Source organism: Equus quagga, chromosome 1 (genome assembly GCF_021613505.1).
Source record: "Equus quagga isolate Etosha38 chromosome 1, UCLA_HA_Equagga_1.0, whole genome shotgun sequence".
NCBI classification, from domain to species: domain Eukaryota; kingdom Metazoa; phylum Chordata; class Mammalia; order Perissodactyla; family Equidae; genus Equus; species Equus quagga.
The window spans coordinates 43,338,510-43,357,300 of NC_060267.1; positions in this window are offsets into that span (position 1 = coordinate 43,338,510).

Sequence of the window (18,791 nt, forward strand, 5' to 3'; positions counted from 1 at the left end):
AATGCTGTCAATCTGTCGCTCATTATCTTGTTTTCCTGTGTTTCTTTTCCTGTGTGCTTTAGACTACCCATTTAATACTGCAATTTCTTATGCTGGGTTTCTTAGATTTTTCCTTATCTATGATTTGTGACTCTGTTCTGTACTTTATTTTAGTATCTACCTTGAAGTTTGTATTTAGAATCTCGTGTATAATATAGTCTACTCTCTGGTGGTCTCTTACCTACTTGGCCAATACTGATTTAGACCCTTTGCTCTTCCCCTCCTAAATAATTATTTTCATTTTTTATTCCAACTCGTCTTACTAATTTGTAGTTAGAGTGCTAAGATCGTCCTTGCTTTGGTAGTTTCCTTACCTTTACCCTAATGCTATAATTGAATATTTGCTATCCTGTTCTGGTTCTATCCATCGGTCTCCCTAGTCTGTGGATTGTGTCCCCTTTCTCCTTTTTTTCTTTTTTCAAGTATGAGAGCCTTCTTGAGGATTTCTTGTAATGGAGGGCTTTTAGTTACAAATTCCCTTAACTTTTGTTTGTCTGGAAAAGATTTAATTTCTCCCTCATATCTGAAGGAAATTCTTGCTGGATAGAGTATTCTTGGCTGAAGGTTTTTATCCTTTAAAGCTTTGAATATATCACTCCATTCTCTCCTAGCTTGTAGGGTTTCTGTAGAGAAATCTGCTGACAGTCTGATAGGGGCTCCTTTATAGGTTATTTTTTTTTCCTTACTTCCCTGAGTATTCTCTCCTTATCATTCCTATTTGCCAACTTTACTACTATGTGCCTTGCAGTAGGTCTTTTTACATTGACAAATCTAGGAGATCTAAAACCCTCCTCTACACACATTTCTCCATTGATCCCTAGATTTGGGAAGTTCTCTTCAATAATTTCGTTAAGCACACTTTCTGCTCCATTTTCCTTTTCCATATTCTCGGGAATTCCTATGATCCTCATGTTCTTACTCCTCATTGAATCCATTATCTCTTGGAGATTTTCCTCATTTTTTTTTAATTCTTAGTTCTCTTTCTTCCTCTGTCTGGCGCCATTCAGCCTGTCTGTCCTCGATTATGCTAATTTTCTCCTCTATGTTGTCTACACGGGCATTCAGGGAATCTGTATTCTGTTTTATCTGGTCCATTGTGTTTTTCATCTCAAGTAATTCTGTTTGATTCTTCTTTATGATTTCAATCTCTTTTGTGAAGTAACTCCAGAACTCGGCTTGTTTCTCTTTCTCTCTACCTCATTGAGTTTTTTTATTATAGCTGCTCTGAATTCATTATCACTTAGTTTACCTAATTCCAAGTCCTCAGGACTTAATTCTGTGTTTTTATTGTTTTCCTTCTGGTCTGGGGCTTTTATAAATTGCTGGATGGTAGAGGAGCAGTTTTTTCTCATGGTGGTAGAATTCAGTTGCAGTTGCAGCCTGTCGCCACTAGATGGGGGTCGAGAGCGGCGTGTTAGCTCTCCGCCTTGGGGCAAGATGGCTGTGCCCACTGGCTTTGCTGGGGGGGAGGGGCTGTTACTCACACGCGCCGGTCTGGGTTCAGATCAGTTCTGTTCTCTGGTCCCCCAAGGCCCTTGATTTATAGGGTCCCCGCGGACGGAAGCTTTACCCCCGTCAGCGGGTCTCCACTGAATCAGCGGCAGGAGTCCTGGATGATCCCCTGGTCGCGCGGCCCTTTCCCCGCTCCCTCCCGACCCGCGCCGCAGTGATCGCAGACTCTAGGGGAGGGAGCGATGTTCTCTCCTACCATTCCAGCGCCTCCGAAGGTGTAAAGCTAGGTTTATGATCTCCACCTTCTTGGTATTGCAGGTCTCTAACGAGCTGGCATTATGTTTATTCTCTGAAATTCAGTTCTTCCAATCTTTTGTTGTATTTTGGAGGGGAGAGAATCCCGGGTCAGCTCACCCCGCCATTTTGCTCCGCCCCCTTCTCCTGGCATAAATCTGTTTACACTACTGTCTCATACACACCATATATGTGTAATTAAATGTTTCCACTGCACAGGTGTTGATAAGACATATTCATGTGAGGTCCGGAGTGTAATTATATACTGATGTTTGATAAGAACTTTAGGAGTCAGTGATAATGTATAGTGTAATTATCTCATAACTTTTATATGGTTAAAGACAAAGCATTATAAAAGTTGAAACCTTTCTGAATTTTCAACAGCATGTTTGCACTAATTGCTAAAAAATTATGCCTAAACTATAATGTAACAAAATTAGAAACAGTTTAGGAAAAAGTCCAGTCTTGCTATCCAGCAGAACTATTTACATTTTTTCTGTAAGACCCTTGTGATCGTTAATTTTATGTGTCAACTTGGCTGGGCCATGGTTCTGAGAGCTTTGGTCAAACATTATTCTGGATGTTTGTGTGACGGTATATTTTGTGGGTGAAATTAACATTTAAGTCAGTGGACTTTGAGTAAAGCAAATTGCCCTCCACAATATGGGTGAGACTCAGTTGAAGGCCTTGACAGAACAAAGACTGACCACCCCTGAGCAAGAATGAATTCTGCCAGCAGAGGGTTTTGAACGTGCCTGGCATCTTCTTTTCTTGGGTCTCCAGTCTGCTGGCCCATCCTGCAGATTTTGAACTTGCCGGCCTCCATAATCATACAAGCCAATTCCTAAATATAAATCTCTCTTTACATATGTATATATACACATATCCTATTGGTTCTTCTTTTCTGGAGAACCCTGACTAATATAACCTTCTAATACTTCATCAGATTTACATGTTTTATTATGTGTTAGAAACACTATTTTGCATTTTCCTTTTTCTCTTATGTTATATCTATGTGTAGAGTTACATGGACAAGGAAAAGATGTAATATCAATAGATAACCTTAATCTATGCACAAACATTTTTCTCCACTGTCGTTTTCTCTTTATCCTACTGATATATGCATTTTCTCATCTTCTTTTCTCTCAGCCTGACCTCCCCCTAAACCTCCCCTTGTATCTCCCCCTGCTCTTGACTGCCAGGCGTTCTAAAGTGTGATCTCTATTCATTGCCTCCACTTCCCCAAGTCACATTCGCTGCTCAGCCAAATTTCAATATCTTCCACCTTCACACCACGCTGAAACTATCTAAGGTTATCAATGACCTAATTTTAAAAATCCAGTTTTGTAATTTTTTTTCTCATAACAGTGGTGCTTGTATAACAGAGAAACAATAGAATGTGTAGAAAACACACACACACAAAATTAAAAATAAACCTCCTAAATCCTGCACTCAGAGGTCATCACTGTCAATGTTTTAGCTTATACTATAGCATTATATGCAGACTTTATATTCACATGTAACTTTGTTTATATTCACATGTATATGCTTTTCTATCCACATCTATATTTGTTTATATTCGGAAGAACTTTCAAACATTTTTATAAGCAGTCAGAAAATCAGGATGATAGTGTGCATATTCTTTTAAAATTTGCTTTTTTGAACTTGTCAGCGTATCAAGAATATTTCCCATGTCATTAAGAATTTTTCCACAACATGACTTTTATTAGACATCATATAAATATACCATGACTTATTTAACCAATTTCTCATCATGTGACATTTTGTTTGTTTCCTTTTGGGAAATGAATCATGCCACCATAAATATTGTTGTATATAAATCACTCTGAACATCTCTGATTATTTACTTAGATATGTTCTTAGAGGTGGAATTTCTCAGTCAAGGGACCTCTTTGTTTTTCGGTTCTGCTTCTATTTTTATAACTATCGTTTTTTCTTTAGTTTTCCATCATCTCCATTTAGCTTCCCTAGACAAAGCTAGAGGTTTTTTTTTTATCATTCCCCCTTCTGTTACACTGTGTACAACCTCTCTATTACTGCCTTGATTACGTGCTATGTAGTACAAATATTTGGTTAGGTGGCTCTCTCCTGTTTCTCCAGGCAAGGAATTTAGCTATACCCACAGTCCAACACGGTGTCTGCCTCTGATTAATGTCCCTTGAACACTGATTAAGGTTGAATGAAAAAATGCCTCAGGAAGTATAACGTGGAGTACAACGCAAAGACCTGAATATCTGTGGACCAGTCAAGCCTTGTTCTGAATCAGAATTTAGAACTTTTAGATTCATATTGTCTGGACGCATGCCCAGCAGGGTGAGCAGTGTGGGCCAGGTTGCAGAGAGACCGAAGAAAAGACCTGAGTAGGCCAACGAGACATATGGGTTTATTGGGAGTTCCTTACAGGGAGGTCCAGTGGCAGCTGGCTGGACAGCAACATGCCCCCACTGCCACAGCGGGGGAGGGGGTTTCTTATATAGTCAGGGGACACAAAAGCTATATGCTTGCCAAGAGGCTGTCCCTGGTATGACCAGCGTTCCCAGGAACAGTAGTTCACGTGGAGGGGCTCTGTGTCCCTTTAAGACGTGATGTGCTTCAAGTGAATTACGGTAAGATCTGGGCTGGCCAGGCCCTGGATTGTTACAAAGCCCAGCAGCTGGGTGTCCCACCGAAAGGGAGCCAGAAGGACACGTGGTTGCAATGGGCTTGGAGGCTTTTGCTGAGCACGCAAGGCCCAGGCCCTACACATATATTCAAATTTGGTTTACAAATGAGGAAAGTACAGCGGGGAGGTTAAGCAATTTGTTGAAGGTGATATAATAAATAGGGACTGTAATTCATGGTTTCCAAGTTCCTTGCCCCCAGATCTTTCTCCCACACTGTATTTCTTTAAGCAAGGACGTTTGATATCCAGAATTCAGCAGATTAGCCATATGGTAAACTATACATTTTGCTTTGATAATTTAATTTAATTACACTCGTGAAAAGTGGTACATACAGATAGCTGTGTACAAAGCAAACCGAAGTTTGTTTTTTTCAGCAAACCAGCTAAAAGGCTGTTGTGTGAAAGCCCACAAGGTCATAAAGAGCTGAACTGAACTGGCATATGGAGAAAAAATATTGATGGGACATATCACAAAACAGAAGAAATATGCATTAATGAATAAGAGGGATAAGGAGCCATTTGTTAGGCCATGAATTGACTAGATTTTTTCAAAAATTTCGATGTCCTTTGAGAAATACACACCAAATGTTAATTTGGCAGTGGTTTTTATATCCAATACTCATATAAAGATGAGAAACTAAAGACAAGTTCTCTTGCAACTTTTCAACGTTTGAATCAATTGAACTTTGACGTTATAGGAAGGCCTTGCCTTCTGTGGGCAATTGTTTGGTTGTTTAACTGAAATCTTTTACTTTTTGTGAAACGTCTTTTTTAAGTCTTTCTCTCATAATTTTCTAAGAAAATTTTCATAATTGAAATAGCTTATTTTCTCATCTCTTCATCTAAAAATTATCTTTTTTTCTGCAAGAGCCAGGATATTTTATAGCTCGCTAAAGTTAAAAGCTCAGCTTGTTTTAAAATTGTTACAAAAAAATTTTTTGCACATTTAATTCTAATTCTACCTGACAAATTTTACCAGTTCTTTTTTGAAAATCACTTCTTTTTTGAGAGGAAATAATCTGTCATATTCACTATGTATTGAAAATGTCTCAATACTGTGAACAATTTTTTTAACATAAAGGATAGATTTTTGGTTTTGCTCTGCCACAGCAAAATGTAATTGCCATTTATCATGAAATTTGCAATATTTTCTTCAGGTAGCTTTTATTCTCTACTATTCTAGTTGTTTAAGCTTCTGCATTGCTATTCTGTCCTGTATCAATATAATGCCTTCATTTTAAATGTAAAAATTTGTTCATACTTATTGTTTAACAGGAAAATAATTTCATTATATCATTATTTAAAATAATAAATATTTTAATTTGTTATATAAGATTTAAATAGCTATCAATGTAACTCCTGCTCTCTGCATAAAATATTCAAATAAAGATAAGATGCATAAAAAAATTACTAGGATCTTGGCAAGCTCTTGACAATGACTAAATTGGCAATATGTTTATGTTTCGTACTAGAATCAATGCACACACTTAATATAAGAACTGCAATACAACGATCATATTTTATGTCAGAGATTAGCAAACTTTTTCTGTCAGGATCCAAGTGATAAATATTTCAGGCTATGATGGATAAGAGTCAAAGTCAAGGATATTATTTATGTAAAAAGATTATGTAAATATTTATGTAAAAAGAGAGAAAACAAATTTCTTCAATTTTTTATTAATGAAATTCAAAAGATAATAAAATAATACTAATTGAGTAAAATATTTGGATCGTACAGGTCTACTAAGGAGAAAAACGAGATTTGGGTGCAAGGGAGATAATCTTTTGCTTATTTAGGGTATAAAATTGATAATGTCATGAAAATTGATTGCAAATGTTCATTTGTTAACTAATCTGTTACAAGATTTTATTTCAATTGTGAAAATTTACTTTTCCCATAGATACTGCCAAATATTGATATGAATTCACAAGCACAGGATTTTAGTTGAGCATTTTCATCATTTGGACGGCATTTTTTGCCTTTTAGCACATCACTACATTGCAGACTAATCACTTCCAATTAAGTATAGGTGAATGCTCCTTAACTGCACAGTTAGATGGAATTTGAAATATGGAAATGTCCTTTGCACTTGCATCAAGATCAGGAAACAAACGCTGTTGAGATCGGTGGTTTGAGCTCAGAAAATATATCTGTTGCAAATTTGGGCCGGAATAGCAATCTCACTTCTTGTGTTTACCTTTGACAACACGTAAAGTTTATAAAGCAGCTTGACATTGTGATTCAAACGTGAGTTGTCAGAATCACTTTACCACAGTATGTTTCACATGTAAGTGTTGTTTTGACTTGTAATTTTTGGTTGATTTCATTAGAAACATTTTCAAGCAGCAAAAGCTCATTTCCGAAGGATGGAGTTTGAACCTTATCCTCTTGGTGGAGGGGCTGGTGAGGAATCTCCTTCCTTACACCACTTCCCTACTCTTCCCTCTATCACTTGTTGCTTTCTTCTTCTAATGGAATTATTACTCTCCATTTTTATTTCTGTTTTTCTTTCAAAAATGCGTTTTACTGAAATATATTGGACACATAATATTGTCAAATATAAATTTGAGTATAGCTTATTAATTTGATACATTTATGTATTGTAATTGACTGCCATTTTAGTGATAATTAGCACTTCTATCACATTTCATAATTATCCCTTCTTTTTAGTGGTTGGGATAATTAAGTTCTAGTCTCTTAGCAGGTTTGATGATTATAATACCAGATTGTTGTCTATCTTCACTGTACTGTGCGTAGAATCTCTAGGGCTTATTTACTACTCATTGCAAGTCTGTACTCTCCATTTTTCAAATGAACCATCTTTTATAAATATTTCAATTGCTTTCTCAATTTCTTGAATTCTCAAGGAATTTGTTTTGTTCTTTATATATTTTTTTAAACTTCTAATCAGGAGTTTTGGTTTCTGCTCAAAACAGCCTGTAGCTTTGACCAAGTCAGAGATGTCCACCCTTTTGCTAATTTATTTAAATATAAACTAATGAAAGTTGTTAAGTAATTGCCTGACCAGTAAGTTTCACATCAAATTCTTACCCTTTTCTCAGGGGAAGGATCCAAGATGGAAATGAAACACATTGCTAAAGCTTACGTTGGTCACTTGGCAATGGATGGTGACAGCTGTCACCATCTCATCAGTGAACTCTCCAGTTCTACTGTATTGTTTTCACTCTCGTCTAGCGGAACCCAGATGGTTACATTTTTATGATCAAGATGCATTATTCTTCCCATTTCCCATTCTTATTGAACATGAAATCTTGCATAAATACCATTTTAGGGCCAAAATGAATGTGTATAATCAGAGCCCAAGCGGTTACTGCAGTTAAGGGAACACATTGCTTTTTAAGAAATGCTTTGTTGATTATGAATATGAGGATAAGGGCGATATTGTTAACCTTGCCATGATCTTTATAATTATTGACTTCCTTATCAATATCATAATCTATCCAAATAATTCAAATGAAAACATTTGGGAGCCCAAATCATCCATCTCGCTTTGCCTCTTTATATCCTGGCGTGGCTTAGGCTTCCTCTTTCTGTGAATAATCCAGTTGAAATTTGTAGAAAGGTTAAATCTGATTCTCCTACATAATTTAACAACAGATATTAAGTCTGATTAGTCTTTTGAACATAACCTACTTTCAACCTGAGAAGCTGAATTCTCAAGTACAAAGAAAACAAAATTCACATATCAAAGCTGAAATAACATAGTAAAAACCATTAGCTGTATTTTAAGGTCTAATTGGATACACTTAAAAACATTGATCACATGACAGGAAATTTAATTAGCTGAATCACAACAAAAATTTGCAGTAAACATCACAAGCCTTAAAAATTCTAGTTTTGGGAATCTACTGTAGGGAAAGAATCCAAAATACGTGTAAAAATAAACTTTCCACACAAGTATAATTTTTCTGAAGCAACATTTTAAAAATAAAAAAAGACAATCTAAATATTACATTAAGGAAAGTTGTTAAATTATTGCAATTCATAGAATAGACTACATTGCAATAGTTTAAATGATAGTTATGAAAAATTTTATCATTATTATAACCAGATAATTATAATTTCACGTTTAAAAGGCCATATGGAAAATTAGGTACACTATGATCTCAACAGAGATAAATATGCAGAGGAAAAAATAAAAATCTACCAAATGTTAAAGTTTATTTTTTCTAAGTAGTAACATTAAGATAAGGATGTTAGATGTTATCTGCCACTTTAAAGAGGAAGTAGGTTATTCTCAACCAAGTGAATAGTTAAGTGGGGAAATTTTTGACTAATTAATTTGAAGAGTTTTAATAATTTCTGCAATTCAATCCTTAAAAACATATATCATATGATTTCCTATAAAGAAATAACATGATTATTTTAGGGAACACACATATTGCTTGATAGAATTAACAGTTTGATTCAAGCAGAACCATCCTGTGGCATTTTGCTCATCCATATTGGTAGCTATCTTTGAAGCAGGTCTCTTATTTAACTGTTCTTAATTAATATGGTGATATAAAAATAGCATGAAATATGAACCAAATGAGCAAACCAATTGCTTTGAACCCAATTCTATTAAAAATGTCTGCTGGCAAATTTCCCATTATTATCAAACAGGAAGTTTTTATTTTTTGGTTGTGTTTTTTGTGTGTGTGAGGGAGATTTGCCCTGAACTAATATCTGTGCCAGTCTTCCTCTACTATGTATGTGGGATGCCTCCACAGCATGGCTGATGAGTGGAGTAGATTCACACCCAGGATCCAAACCTGTGAACCCCAGGCCACCAAAGTGGAACACGTGGAACTTGAACCACTTGGCCGCAGGGCCAGACCCTTTAATTGTATTTTTATTGAAAAATCACTTAACATGGTACTTACAATGTGCAAGATGCTGTTCTAAATACTTTACAAATACTAACTTATTTAATCTTCATTACAACTGTCAATGCAAATCATCCATAGCCAATCTATAAATGAAAATTGGGGTGAGTTTATTCTGAGCCAAAATGTGAGGACTAGCTAGCCTGGGGCCTTCCTTCCCTAAGAAAGGAAGGGCACTAAAGACATGGGATGTACAGAGTAGTTATAGGCCCTCAGAGAGCATGTATCACATATGATTGAAATGTCCCCTTTACAGTAGTCAGGAGACTGCTCTGTCAGCACAGTGATTGATGGACACAGCAGGTAGCAGATCTGCTGTCTCAGTAGACATGGCAGGGTGGCAGGTCTGTTGTCTTGAACTGGGTGGTCACAGGTGAGCGCAGCATCAGTTCCTAGTCTAGGGAGAGATGCTTATCCTTAAGGAAATGCCAGTGTGGAGGGAAGTTGCATCTTTATCTTAAGGCCCTTTGTTCTTGTCTTTGGGGCATAGGAAATGCTTAAAGCAGATATACAATGTATGCTCAATGGTCACGTCAGGCCCTTTTGGAAAAACAAGGTCAGACCAAATTAGGTTTACACCAAATGGCTCCCTCATATACTCCAGTATATCCTATTGCTTGCCATTTCTATTTGTCACAGCCTTATGAGGTGAGTAATATTATTAACTTATTTTATGTCTATGACATTGAGACATCGAGATTCAGTAATTTAGCCATGGTCACCTGGCTAATAAATGTACTATAGACAAGATTTGAACTAGGCAGTCTGGTTTCAAGATTAAAACCCATTATCTTGTATATGGAATATGTAACTGCCTGTTTCTAACCAGTTCACACATTTATTGATGAGTTCTCAAATTCAACCAGATTTTACTAATTATAGCCTTGTATTGTGTTAAATGACAGAGAGGCAAATCTGTGTACAGACCAAATTTTTACAACAAATCTGGTATTGTTCAGAAGTTATCAAGGATTTTTTAAAAGTCTCATCAAAGAATTCTCCAAATTTTTTTTTGTTAAATGATTTGAAGATTTATTAGTCTACTTTTAAATAGCAAGATAATGTGTATGAATCTCAAGATTTTCAAAACTGCATTTAGGAAAGAATTTGTTGTGTTTTTTTATTACACATCAAAGAACGTGTCAGTTCACATTGAAGAATCAATCAACACAATGATTTAATAGTCATAATGACTGACTTTCCAAGAAACTGAAAACAACTTAAAATTTAAACATTGAAATAAAAAATAAAATTTAATTTGAAAAATACGTAGTCTTCAAATTTTTGAGCTACATGGACACTTACAGTTCCTTCAGTTCAACAGACATGCTAAGAAAGTGATATTTTCTACCCTATCTCCAAGAAATAGTCACTAGCTTCTATTTGAATATTTCCAGGGAAGGAAAATTTGCAATGTTTTGAGGCATCATATGTCGTTATGGGCTAGATCTCTTTGTTATAAAAAAAAGTTTTTCTTTGTGGTGACCTAAATTTTCACATCTGTACATTGAAAACATTTCTTCTCATTCTATTAATTCTGCCACACTGATTTCGCATAGTTTTATTGAAAGAAATACCTTAAATTTATTTGGATAGAACTTTCAGTTCAACCCTTAGTCTTTTCCTCTCCAAACTAATTGTCCTAACCATCTTGTACTATTCAACTCTTTGACACAGTTTCTGGAGTATCAAATTTGGTGTCTTAACTATGGAGTGACCACAGTCATTTGTTAGCTGTGCTCCTGTGTATAAGCATGAAGTCTGCATTTTTAACTGTGATTTGTTCCTGTCATCTTTTATATGCTCAGGTCCAGTTCTTTCAAAATCCAAATTAGTTATTCAGTCTAGGACCAGAGTCTCTTGGGATCCCCTGAGAAGTCAGTGGGTAGGTCTCCCGAAGGTTACTTTGACAAAGGTTCTTGTATTCAAACATAGTGAGAGATTGACCCCTGTGACATGGTGAATCTGGGATCCACAGAGACTCTGGAAATGGTGGTGATTAACAAATGAAGCAACTGTTCTCAGGAGGAGCTCAATGGGACTGTGATTCTGGTTGGAGGGCATTTGGTACCAAAGGGGAGGAAAATCTTAGCTAGAGATGAGAACAAAATTTTGTTCTTGAAATTCTTCTTAAGTGAAAACAGGGTACTCAAACATTTTGAGTTTCTGCAAAAGCCACATGAATTTTAGAGTATTCATAGAAATAAATTTCTTCAAATTGCATTTAAAATCAGTTCTTGTATGCTTTATTTCATTAATATAGATATCTATAATTTTCTCTAAAATATTAGTCAACTCTTGTATTTAAGAGTTTGTGCTAGTAATAGAGGCTATAAAGCTGAATGAAGCATTTTTTTCTCTAGATTCCAGTCAATGGCAGAAAGTTGATGAGTAAAATATAAAGAATATATAAAGTATAAGAACTGTTATAATGATATATAGCAGAAAGATTTGGCAACAACTGTGTCTGATAATGTCAGTTATTGACTTTTTCAGAGAAGCTTAAAAATATATGCTTGCCTTTGAAAACAGATTAAACTTTTAAGGACTAAATGAGTAATAGCTATGCATTTTGGAAAATCGTAAACAAAATTAAAAATGCAGAAATTTCCTAAATAATTATTTGGCCATGAACTGGTTATTTCACAGCAAAGTCTTTATAAATGTATAAGTAAGGGAGAAAAGGATTAGGGAGGAGTAGAATTTTCTTCAAAATATATGGCAGTTGAAGAACCTATTAAGGAAAACATAACCAATAACATTATTTTAAGAGAATGTTCTGAATTGAACCATATTATTAACAGATGAGCTGGGAATATTTAATTGTGCCTAGTAAGTAAATTGAAATGAAATACAAGAATAATACTTGAAATGGCAGAGGAAAAATAATTATTAACTAACATTGACAAACAGCATAAACACATAATCCAGGTCAAAATAACCATTTAGGGAGTATCCATGGAGACAATGCAGTTTTGCTTTCAGGTGTGCAACCATTTCTTCTCTGGGTCCTGGGGAAACAGGCATTCAACCGTGGGAGATTGAAGGAAAATATGTGACTGTGACCATTGTAGGGTAGGAAGACATTTCCTCTACCCTTTCTGGGTTCATCTGGCCGGAGAATGAATTAAATTCACATGAGACAGAATAGCAGGAGAAAATTAAACAAAGCTTTATAACCATGTATACATGGGAGAGGCTCAGACAAGCTGAGCAACTCGCCAAAATGGCTGAAGCCCCCCCCCCCCCCACCTTAAATATCATATCCAGCTAAAGACAAAGGAGGATGTTGGGGGTGGGGGGAATCAGTTACAGGAGGTTATCAGACAAGCACAATAAACAAATGCAGATTTAAGTCCTTGCCTTCCCCATTGATTAAGACTGTCTAGATATAAGGTCATCCTTCCTTCCTGGTGCAGAGAGGGAGACATCTTTACAGATGGAGATTTCCTTTGCAATGTAAATGTCTCTTACAAAGGGTAAGTAAATTCTACTTTTCAGTTGCTTTCCTGTCTGCAAAGTAACCAGCCGCAAATAATCATGCCAAAGAGACATATCTTGGGGTGACCAATTCCAGGCCCCCACACCGTTAAAGGGAGAATAAGGCTTCTGATGTTTTGTACAAGTCAGCAGAAAAAGGTACTGGAAGCCCTTTGGAACTTAGTTCTGAGAACACCATTTTTTTTTTCCCAGGGAGCCACCAGAGAAGGAAGTCCCTTTGGTCAGTATGCCTTTGTGTATGTGTGTGTAAATATTTTCAATTTATTCCTGTCTCCAAAGTAACTGAGGTTTGCCACAATGTTATTTAGGTGGTATAATTTGAATTTTATATTGTGTGAAAATGCAAGTATTTTATGTAGCCTTATATTTTCAGAGTGCTAGTTTGGCCTTCACTCAGCTATGCTTAAGTTATACAAGAACATATGTGTCCAAAATGTTAAATTTTTATGTTTTTTAAAGTTTAGAATTGAAATTTTTTTTTTTAAAGATTTTATTTTTTCCTTTTTCTCCCCAAAGCCCCCCAGTACATAGTTGTATATTCTTTGTTGTGTGTCCTTCTAGTTGTGGCATGTGGGACGCTGCCTCAGCGTGGCTTAATGAGCAGTGCCATGTCCGCGCCAACGAAACACTGGGCCGCCTGCAGCGGAGCGCGCGAACTTAACCACTCGGCCACGGAGCCAGCCCCTGAAGTTTAGAATTGAATAGGAATATGTTGTAGGAAACTTTTGTTGAACGGGGTTAAGACGTAAAAATGGTAAAATGCTCTCACTTTTTTAGGGAAATCAAATAAGAATGGGATGGGTTAGGTTTAATGTCACCCCAGTTTCTCATGGGATGTGTCAGATTGTGATAGAGTGAACTCTTGATCGTGCAGTTATACTGAGTTCATGTACATCTTACAGTCTGACATTCCATGTCTCTTTTTCCCATGCCCAGTTCTTTCAAAATGGAAATCAGCCACCCAGTTCAGCACCCACAGTCCCTTGGGATCCCCCTAAGAAAGCAGTGGATGGGTCTCCAGAAACTGGTTTTGTCAAGGATTCCTGTATTCAGCCACTATGAGAGATTGCCTCCTGGTGCCTCTGGGATCCATAGAAACTAGGGATGTTGATGACTAGCAGTTGAAGGGACTGCTGTCATGAGGAGCTCAATGGAGCCACGATTCTGATTGGAGAAGAACCTGGTACCAAATGGAAGCAAAATACCAGGTTTGGATTCTAACTTTATTCTTAAAATAGATCTTAAATAGAAAGTTATTTATGTTTTTCCTATGAAATAACATGTGTTTTCGAGTGCTTCCCATAATTAGAATTTCCTCAAATATTTTTTTACATTTGAATCCTGTTTTGTTACTTTTCCTTCCATTCAAACAGATATTAGTAATTTCTTCAAAGATATGATTTAGCACTTGGATGTGACTAACACTGACTAGGAAGCTTTTTTCCTTGAGGTTTTAAGATTCAAGTATAGAAAATAATATACCAAAAAAAAAAAAAAAAGAATATACAATATGTGAGAACTACAATGGCAGTAAGTTGAAAGTATACTAGAAAGAAAGATTAGGTAACTACTTTCTCTGAAACTGGCAGTACAGGGAGGCAGAAAAATATATGGTTGGAAGAAATTTAAAATTTTAGAAGTTAGATGAGTAGTAGGTATATAATTTGGAAGATCATAAATAAGACAGAAAGTACTGAAAGCATCGTATTGTTTGTGATTATGAGTGTAGCCTTGCACAGCAGAGGATTTACAGTATTGGAAGTGAGAATAAAGAGTGTGACCAATGAGTACACCTGTCTTGGGAAAATATGTGACAGACCAACGGTCTTTGTGAGAGACCAATCAATAATTACGTTTGAAGATAGCCTTTTGAATTGATTCATATTATTGATAGCAAGTCTGAATATTTTCTTTATTGCCCATGAGTAAATAGAATTGGAATAAAGTAAGAAAGATATTTATAGAAGCAAGAGAAGAAGACAACCATTATTTCACATGTAAAATCATGAAGCCTAAATCAGAATGACACTTAGGCATTATGCATGAAGATAATATGGTTTTCCTTTCAAGCATGACTGTTTTTTCCTGGGTCCTGGGAAAACAAAGACTTTCTACTCCAGGACCATGAGTGAGCAAAACATAACTGTGACCACTAAAGGGAAAGGAAAGCTTTTGATTTCTTGTGAAGTGTAAGTCATTGAGCGGAAGAAGGTGCTGGAAGCTTTTTGGTTCCCATATCTAAAGAGGCCAGTTTCCCCCAGGAAGCCAACAGGGAAGAAAGTTCTTTGGTCTGTATGCTTTCTTCCTCTGAAACATTTTCATCTTCAATATTTTCCCAAACATTTGAGATTCAACACAGTATTAGTTAGGTAATATCATTTGAATTTTATTTTTGTTAGAAATTTGCTTATTTTTTATCTACTGGCATACCTTTATGACCTCTACATTCTTCCTCTTTTACCTCTTCTTTCTTGAACTTCACATCTTGTTAGAATTCTCTTTAACCTACAAAACATTAGGTTTGGCCTGACCTTAAAAAATCAAGAGACTTTGTTTCATATACATTGCTGAAGGTTACGACAGGATGAACTGCAGTTAGGTGCTTTAATTTGTCTCCTGGGTTGGTTCTCTACTGAAGAAAAGGAGGTATAAAGATAAAGGGCTTCCGTATTCAGGGAGCCCTGTGAGAATCTGTTGGATCCAGTTAACTGTTTCGCCTGTCATTCATGGTTATGTATTACAGTGTATTGGCATTAATGCTGAGTTGCCTAAGAGTAATGAATCCATGATATCGACTAGATGGCATCCTTCTCACATTGTTTGTCTCCTTTTCTCAGATCCGGTTCTATCAAAATGGAAGCTAGCCACCCAGTCCAGCACTACAAGACCTTTGGGCCTGAGAAGGCAGTGGATGGGTCTCTAGAAACTGACTTTGACAAGGGCTCCTATATTCAAACATGACTGGAGGCTGACCCCTGGTGGATGGTAGACCTGGGATCTCTGTATGCTGGAAATGGTGGTGATTATCAACCTAAGGGAGTGCTGTCAGGAGGAGCTTAACAGAACCATGACAAATGGGAGACTCACCTAGTAATCGTGAGAAGTTAAATTTTAAGGATAAAAGGAAAATTACTTTTGAAAGATGATCAAATCCATGTGTTTTTTGTTGTTGATCTAAGGAAAATTTTTTAATTAAACCCATTTTTTTAAAAGTCAGCAATAGTAGGAACTTTTATTCATATGCTTAAATAATACTTTCTTCTTTAATATTATATTCACCATTTGAGTCAAAGCATTATCCAAAACATTATTTTACCTATCATAAATGTAATATATGATCACGTTAAAAACTAATTTATACAAAAAGGTATACAATAGAATAAGTAGCCATCCCACACCAGATCTCCTGGTATTCATCACAAACTCAATGACTTTTAACAGTTTCTTGTTTCTTAACCCAGCTTTACTGAGATAGAATTTACTTATCGTGTAAGTTTAACGTGTACAATGTGATGATTTGATACACGTATATATTGCAAAGTGATTGCCACAATAAGGTCAATTAACACATTCATCACCTCACCTAATTACCTTTTGTGTGTTTGTGTGATGAGAGCATTTAAAATCTATTGTCTTAGCAACTTTCAAGTCTATAATACAGTGCTGAGTACTATAGTTACCAAGCCATGCGGTAGAGCCTCAGGACTGATTTAGCCTATAACTGGAAGATCGTACCCTTTGACCAACATCTCCCCATTTCCCTCACCACAGCCCCTGGCAACCTCCATTTCTATGAGCTCGACTTTTTTAAATTCCACATATAAGTGCAATCAAATGATATTTGTCTTTCTCTGTCTGACTTATTTTACTCAGCATAATGCCCTCAATGTCCATCCATGTTGTCGCAAATGGCAGGATTTTCTTCATTTTACCGCTGAACAATATTCCATTTTGTGTATATTTACCATTGTATGTATTTGCTTTATCCATTCATCCATCAGCAAACACTTAGGTCATTTTTATATCTCGGGTATTGTGAATAATGCTACAATGAACATAGGGCTGCAGATATTTCGTCGAGATAGTGATTTCGTTTCCTTTGGATATATACCCAGAAGTGGAATTGCTGGATGATATGTGTTCAGAGTTTAGCTCAGCTACTCCATGGTGTTGCTGCCTCAGCATCCGTTTTGTTTGGCCCAGCAGCCTGTGGGGACCGTCAACTGACAATAGTCCCTCTTGTAAGCACCTGCCCTAGATAGCAGCTGGCAGAGTCACAATCAAATGTAAGTTCCTGATATGACTTCCTCAAGGCCCTTGTGATAGTCTCCCCTGCCTGCCAGGGCTTCCTCTTGTGTGCCCCTTAGGTGAAACCCCCACGAAGTTTACCAAAACTGCAATCTTTTGGTTTGAATTCACCAAACCACCCTACCCCAGGGACCCTAAGAAAGGCATGTGCCCCAGGTCCTGCCACTGTCTCTGCTGGCACCAGGCCTTGACCTCCCCATGTAGCCCCTCGAGGCATGCCATGTGCATCCTCCAGGACCTGTGAGTAACAAACTTCTCTATTTCAATGCCCTTGTGGTCTTCTGTTGAACCACAGTTTTAACATCTGACACTCTGGTACTCTACTAAACAAATGTTAATTTAATAAAGTCAGAACAATATGGTAGTTCTATTTTCAATTTTTGAGGAAGCTCTATACTGTTTTCCATAGTGGCTGAACTAATTTACATTCTGACCAACAGAGCACAGGTGTTCTTTTTCCTCTACATCCTCCTTAACACATCTCTTTTTGAAATTAGCCGTTCTAACAGCTGTGAGGTGATAGCTCATTGTGTTTTGACTTGCATTTCCCTGATGATTAGTGACGCTGAGCATTTGGATGTCTTCTTTGGAAAAATGTCTATTCAGGTCCTCTCCCCTTTTTCAAATGAATTATTTGGGGGTTTTTTTGCTACTGAATTGTAGGAGTTCCTTAAGTATTTTGGATATTAAGACCTTACTAGATAATATGGCTTGCAAATATTTTCTCCAATTTCAGAGGTTGCCTTTTCATTTTATTGATTTTGTTTTTTTGTTTTTGCTGTGCAGAAGCTTTTTAACTTGATGTACTCCCCCTTGTTTATTTTTGCTTTTTTGCTTGTGCTTTGGTGTCACATCCAAAAATCATTGCCCGGACCAATGTCAAGGAGCTTTTCCCCTATGTTTTCTTCTAGGCATTTTACGGTATCAGGTCTTACAGTTAAGTCTTTAATCCATTTTGAGTTAAGTTTTACATGTGGTGTAAGATATGGCCAATTCCATTCTTTTGCTTGTGAATGTCAAGTTTTCCCAGCACTGTTTATTGAAGAGACTAATCTTTCTTCATTAAGTATTCTTGGTTCCCTTGTCAGATATTAGTTGACCATATATGTGTGAACCTTTTCTGGGCTCTCAATTCTGTTCCATTGGTCTATTTGTTTTTACGCCGGTACCGTACTGTTTAAATTACTATAGCTTTGTAACTTAGTTTGAAATCAGGAAGTGTGATGCTTCCAGCTTTGTTCTTTCTCAAGATTGCTTGGCTATTTGAGGTCTTTTATGGTTCCATATGGATTTTAGGATGAGTTTTCTATTTCTGTGAAAAATGCCTTTGGAATTTTAATAGGGGTCGCACTGAATCTACAGATGGCTTTGGGTAGAAGGCATATTTTAGCAATATTAATTATTCTGATCCATCAACACAGAATATCTTTCCATTTATTTGTATCTTCTTCAGTTTGTTTCACAGTGTTTTATAGTTTCAGTGTACAAATCTTTCACTTCCTTGATTAAATTTATTTCTAAGTATTTTATTGTTTTTGATGCTGTTGTAAATGGAATTGTATTCCTTTTGTGTGTGTATGAGGAAGATTGTCGCTGAGCTAACATTTGTGGCATTCTTCCTTTA